Genomic DNA, 7,052 nt, shown 5'->3' on the forward strand with positions numbered 1-7,052 from the left:
AGCTCCGCATAAGTAAAGTGATGAAGATAATTTTAAAAGAATCATATGAATGAAATAAATTAATACTGAATCAGCAATAAAACATCAATGGGAATCAAAAAGTGTTAGGGAAGTTACAGATATTACAAAACAGTTCAAAGCCATTGAAGAAGTATTGCAAATCTAAACTATCTCCAGGACTAGATGATATGTCATTGTACCATTAAGTAAGAGAAGGTTTAAATATAACCAAAAAAACACAAAAACAGATGAAATATATATGAACCAGCACCCTAGATGTATATACTCATTCTCTCAAGTGATGAGAAGAGTGTGCAAAAGCTTACCACAGAATCAACTAATCTTGAAACTTCTGGGAAGGGAATATCCATACTATCGAACTTATGAGAAGAGTGCGCAAAAGCTTACCACAGAATCAACTAATCTTGAAACTTCTGGGAAGGGAATATCCATACTATCGAACTTACTTTGAATCCTTTTTCTTGGTAGAATATAAAAGAACTACTTTTAGAAATGAGCACCTAAAACTATACAGATATCCATATTCATGTGCATGTGTTCAAATCAACTTGTTTAAGCAAACAAAACATAAAATTCAAAATCAGTAAGAGCTTTTCAGGAGAGTGCCGAACATCGTAATTTCAAATTGCATGAGAAAGAATAGAAGCCCTAAACTTAAGTGGGAAATTTTTTTATCCTATAAAAACTATGAAAAAGGCACAAAACAAACAACACAATATGATGGGATAAATTTCAAAGGAATGAAATTATGGTAGGCAGTAGCAAATTTACTGTGAAAGTAAGGATAATGAACCTCATCATTCACAAGGTCAGCCAGAGTCAAAAATTCACAGAAAATTGTGATATGGGTGTGAGTAATGAGCATACCATTCAAAAATAGAAAGAATCTATTTTCTTTTTATTACTCACATGTGTGGAAGATGTGCATGTATCAAATATACATCTCAAGGATTTGTTCATAGTTTTCAAAAATATTGATGGTATACATAAGATCTAAAGCACCAAATGTAAGCACAAAAGTACAACATTTTAAGAATAATTACAGCGAGAGAAAATAGAATCACTAAATGTAAGCATAACAGTATCCCAAACATTTTCTGATAATTCAAGCATGAAATTGGTGAGAATAGTAAACAACGTCCACACGGCACAGTCAGCCTCAAAAACAAGTCTTAACTCTTGGAGTTGCCTTTAGAAACATTTAGGAATGGTGAAAATATACAACAGGAAATAAAAATAATTAAATCTACTAAGTTACTGCACATTTGTAGTGTATTTTTTATCGATAATTGTTTTCTCACAGAAGTAAACTCTAATAAAGATAAAAATCCAAACCAGTAATAGACCCAAAGATATGATAAGTTCTACGTTTATTTGGAAACAACATAATCAATCTCGATTTTTTATAACAGAGAGTACCTCAAGAATACAAAGTTTCGGTATTTTCTCACAGTTCCTAGTGCTTCATGCATGAAATCGACACGGAACTAAGGAGACTTTCTACTGCACACAAAGCATACATAGGCCAACATCGAACATAACCGTATATATGGTTCGACTAAAATCCGACGAATTTTTGGTTTTCCTTGCAAATTTCCTACAATACATCGTACATAAGAAAAAAGGAATTGAGATCACTCGTAAGGGAAATGTTCCAGACACTGAAGCCATGGTTTCTGCAGAGGAATCGTATTCAGAAAGAAGAAGAAGAAGAAGAAGACAAAGAGAACAAACCAAATCCTCTCAACAAACACACAAACGGTACATATTTATGAAAGACAGCTGCCAAAGAAAGAATTCTTCCAACATAGTCACAGAAAGAAGCTTCGGGTACATCCAGGGAAGGAAGCTTCCTTTCGAACCACGCTCCGTAGCTCAGGAAAAAAAAAAAAAACGTCGGAAGGCGGAAGGAGAAGAGAGATCTCAACGGTCAGCGGCGTTCTCCGCGAGAGAAAGAAACCCCAAAAAATAAGAAGAAGAAGAGGAAGATTAACAGCGAAACAGAGAAAGCGGGGCTAGGGAAGCCCTAAAAAAAGGAAGGAGGCACACGGTGTCTGCAGGAGACGGGGGAGAGCAGAGAAAGAACGCGGCTAAACGGAGAGAGAAAGAGGAAGAGAGGGGGGGCGAGGTGCGGGAGATTTCCGCAGAAAGAAGACAGTGGGAGTGACAGACAGACAGACAAACAGACAGAGACAGAGACAGAGACAGAGGAAGAAAGAAAGAGCGAAGGAAAAAGAAAGGAGAAGAAGAGGCAGAAAAGCCCTAATTAGGGTTTAGGGAGCTTACCAGAGGGGGTCGGGGGGGAGAAGAGACAGACAGTGGAGTCGAAGGCGACCAAGAAGGAAGAAAGGCGAAGGCGAAGGCGAAGGCGAAGATGAAGAAGACAGAAGACAGAAGAAGAAGAAGAAGAGATATTAGTGAAAAGGGAGGGGGGGAAAGAGAGAGAGAGAGAGAGTGTGTGTGTGTGTGTGTGTGTGTGTGTGTGAGAGAGAGAGAGAGAGTGTGTGTGTTTGTGTGTGTGTGAGAGAGAGAGAGAGTGTGTGTGTGTGTGTGTGTGTGAGAGAGAGACAGAGAGAGTGTGTGTGTGTGTGTGAGAGAGAGAAGAGAGAGTGTGTGTGTGTGTGTGAGAGAGAGAAGAGAGGGAGAGAGAGAGAGAGTGTGTGTGTGTGTGTGTGTGTGTGTGTGTGAGAGAGAGAGAGTGTGTGTGTGTGAAAGAGAGAGAGTGTGTGTGAGAGAGAGAGAGAGTGTGTGTGTGTGTGAGAGAGAGAGAGTGTGTGTGTGTGAGAGAGAGAGAGTGTGTGTGTGTGTGTGTGTGGAGGAGAAGCTTGCTTTCACACACACACTCATCCAACTGTATAATACATACATACATACCATTCATACATATATTAGGATATTATATATATATATATATATACATACACAGCATTACATACTTACCATACAATACATACATGCATACCATACGTACATTCATACAATACATACATATACATACATACATACATACATACATATATATATATATATATATATATAGTTGACCCCTTCCTCACGGGCTCGGCGAGTGAGTGGGTCCTTCTAACTTGGGCATATCGTACATACATACCATACAAATACATACACCGACCCCTTCCTCGTGGGCTGGGTCAGTGGGCGAATCCTTCTAACTTGGCCGCGTTTTGTTGCCGCACTGATCGTTTTTGTTTCATCGGCAGCGGTGGGCAACGGTAGGCAACGACGGTCCTCGAGAAGCTTACATCCATACTACATGCCCATATCGGTGTATAGTCTTGTCATTGTGGCACAAGATGAATTCGCACTAATATAACAAACAATGTCTCTCGTCGAATGATGGTCTTTCGAAAAGAAGAAGAAGAACTTTTGACTAGGCTCCGACTCGATAATCACCACAAAGGAAAGGGTGTTTTATTAGATCGTCAAGCTCTATTATATAATGCTAATGAATTTCTTTTTCTTTCAACCAATGGACAACATTCTATGCATAATTAGGAGCTTCCTACAAATTAGACCATGTTTGACAATCTTCTGGAAAGTGAGGGACCAAGATTTCCATCATGTTGGATGTCGTCCAATAATAAACATTTGATTTGCCTTTAACTTGAATGCAAGTCAAACAAACTCTGGCATGGAGAACAAAATACTAGGAAGAAATACATGTTATCGAACAAGAAAAAAACAAAATCTAAGAATCCGGTATCTATTTAAAGCATATAAAATCATGTCAAATGTTGCATATGTCCCGCAAGGTTTTGGCAACGTAAGACAAATCAACCTCAACACATCATGAGTGTTAGTGATTATTTCTAATCTAAGCACAAGACAAAGAAATAGATTATCAATAGTAAAGAGAAAGAGATAGAAAGAAGGGTGTCGATATACCCGACCATCCTCGAGCGAAGGGATCAAGACAGACCCGAGCCTCGATGGCATTGAGTTGTACTTGGTATTGGTGTGCACTCGCCACAAGAACTTGTTCACTACAAGGTCATTGTCTCAACGTAGTCAAATAATGTATCCAACAAGGATAGTTTGGTCTCATATTTATAGCCAAACCTAAGACCCCTTATGGGTTGTCTCAATCCCTAGGATTAAAGTAATCTTCCCTTGTTTACACTCTTGATTAACCCTCACACTTTTATCCTCATGTGTATAATATTATAGTACAAAGTATCACAAGATAAATTATAGTCATGCTCATAACATACTCCCTCCCTCTCTTTAAAACATTGCACTCTTGGAATGAAAAGTTAGGGAAGTTAGTTTTAATGGTGTTTTTGTTGAATATGGTCATATAATGAAGGCACTCACACTATCTCCTTGTACAAACTAGGATAGGTTATTTCTATAATTAGCATAAATGGCGATTGCCCTAGTTTGGTTAGTATATAACCAACTTTGCAACTAGTTTGTACATTGAGGTTATTGTTGTCATTACTGGTTCTTGTTGGTAATACAAAGTTTGTATTTTTGGTGCCTCTCTGTTTTTTCCCTCTCTCCCTCTTTTGCATTTGTCTCAGTCTTCTTTGTTCATTGTTGACTATTTCATTCACATAAGCTTGTTGTCAATTAGCACACATAATAATTGCAAATGTTTCTTCACGACAACGTATTTCCAACAGTTGGTATTAGAGCGAGGTTTGTCTGCTACTGGTCGTCATTTGTTCCCACAACATCAACACTTAAGTTCGTCCGCTAAAGACTCCAAACTTATTAGATCTCTTGAACAGATTCTCCAAGTTTCAATCTTATTGAAACTTCTATTCGGCAACTACAAAAATCACATCTCGTGAGAAAAAGAAGCACTTCTTTGTCAAGTTCGTGCTCACTTCGACTAGATCGTGCTTCGGGTGACTAGATACGGTTGTACCTCCCTTTCAGTCGTAACCACTCCGAGTAGAACTTCGAACCAGCCGACCCTCATTGAAATGGCTTCCACATTCGACTCATTAGAAATGAGTCTTCGAGAATTTGATGGCACCAACTTCAAGTTCTAGAAAGAATAGATTCTCAAAAGGTGTGTTCACACACTAGACTAGGTTGAGTTTGATTCTCAACACGCCCCCTCAATCTCAACTTTGGTTGGCTTTCATCCTAGGCCTTTTGAGAATTTATGAGCATTCAAAAGTCAAAGGTCACCACTACTTTCTACACATTAACTATATGTCATAGAATCATATTCTATGACACATAAACTAATGAGTTCCATATTCCCCATAACTAACGAGTTTCCACATTCCTCAAGGTTCTAGAGAGAGAGTGGGCGTTTTAGTGAGAGAATGTAGAGAGAGGTTGACCTTATATAAAGCACCCTTCCTACTTTGTAATGTTGTAACAATTAGAGTAGTCCTTTTATGAGGGAGTTTGTAGGGATAAAAGTGTTGGATGCGATCGTCAAGGTGCAGAACAAAACCAATGCTCTTTGATATGAAGATCTTCAGAGGATACAAGGAAACAAATTATGAACACAAAACAACTAAATCATAAGACAAGATCAATAAGAAAGATAGAGAGAAGTACACCAAAGTAGTCACAAAAAAGATGTAATTGTATTATCACTCTCAAAGTTATAGTGGCACAATATACAAAATGAACAACCTTAAAACTAGGTCATAAAAGTCAATTTAAATACTAATTGACTTAGGATAATTGCACTTTCCATTATTTACAAAAATAGCCTAAACCTAGTGTGTCCAATGGGACAGTGTGAAAATGACCATTATATACTCGTATACGACACTCCCCTGTAATGGGCATATACAACAAAAATCTATAATAAAAGAGAATAAGCAAAGTTACTGATTTATAAAAGGTTGTCGGAAAAATAGATTTTGTTCAAATCGGCAAAATCTGGGAATAGAAGACCGGGTTGGCCGGAGTCAGAAGAGCTGAAGCCGAATATCAAATTGTCGATGTTAACTATCTAAAACCATCCTGAATGTCCAACTCAATCGGACTGATTTTCCATTACGCCCATCTGGGGCCGAAAGGACTGGAATTGATCTGTCGAAAGTCACTTGGTCATCCCATCTGCGACATTATCGGTTGTAGGTATCTTCTCGAGGCCAATTTTCCCTGAAATGATGCAGTCCCAAACAAGTGTTGGAGCATGGACACTATTCGTTCTTGAATTGTTAGTTTCATCCATTCGGTAATTCCGTTCAGCTCCGGTTCATGTGGTGTCATGTATTCACGTCGAATGTTGCGTTGTCGGTAGAATCTAACGAATTCTTTAAACTCTCCCTTGTGTCAGTCCGTAGGCATTTCAGTATTCGGTTGGACTAGTTCTCTAGCATGGCGAGCCATTCCTAGAAGATCGAGAATGCCTGATCTTTGGTTCTAGTCAAATATGTCCACACCTTCCTAGTCAAGTCGTCGATGAAGTTGACGAAATAGGAAGCGCCACCAAGAGACTAATGTGGCATGGGACCACAGACGTCTAAATGGACCAAGTCAAGCGAACTCCACTCTCTCGATTCTCTAGTTGGGTGTGAGGCGGTTGCCCTTGTGATCGGCTCTTTGAGCCTTATCAATTCAGGCTTTAAGGGCGCGGAAATTGGCCTTGATGTGTCCGGGTTTCTTGTAGTAGTTGTAGGTTCGATTGTCCTCGAACTTGCTCTAACTTCACGCATTATTCGGCGGTTAGGAATAACTTCTTCCTTGATTTTTCGATCGGTCGGTTGAACTTTGTACTACATAAGCGTCACTGGTCGAATCGTTTGCAAACGATTTCCTCTGAGCAACTTTAGTCAACACATTGCACATGGTTGTGACGAAAGTTTCCCAAGAAGGGGGGAGACTACTCATGAGCAACATTGATTTCAATTCATCTTTGATCGTCGTCCCTTGAGCTGAAATTTGGGAGCTTATGCTTTCGTACTCATTGATGTGTGCCTGAACCTTGTCGGAATCTTTCATCCGAATGTTGTAGAGGTGCCGAATCAAATATATCTTTGTGGTAGCAACCTTCTTTTCATAGGTGTCTGAGAGTGTCTTCCATAGTTGGAAGT

Source organism: Azolla caroliniana, unplaced genomic scaffold, assembly GCF_043228905.1.
Source record: "Azolla caroliniana isolate FFs.n. ecotype wild unplaced genomic scaffold, voAzoCaro1.0.p SCAF_8, whole genome shotgun sequence".
NCBI classification, from domain to species: Eukaryota; Viridiplantae; Streptophyta; class Polypodiopsida; order Salviniales; family Salviniaceae; genus Azolla; species Azolla caroliniana.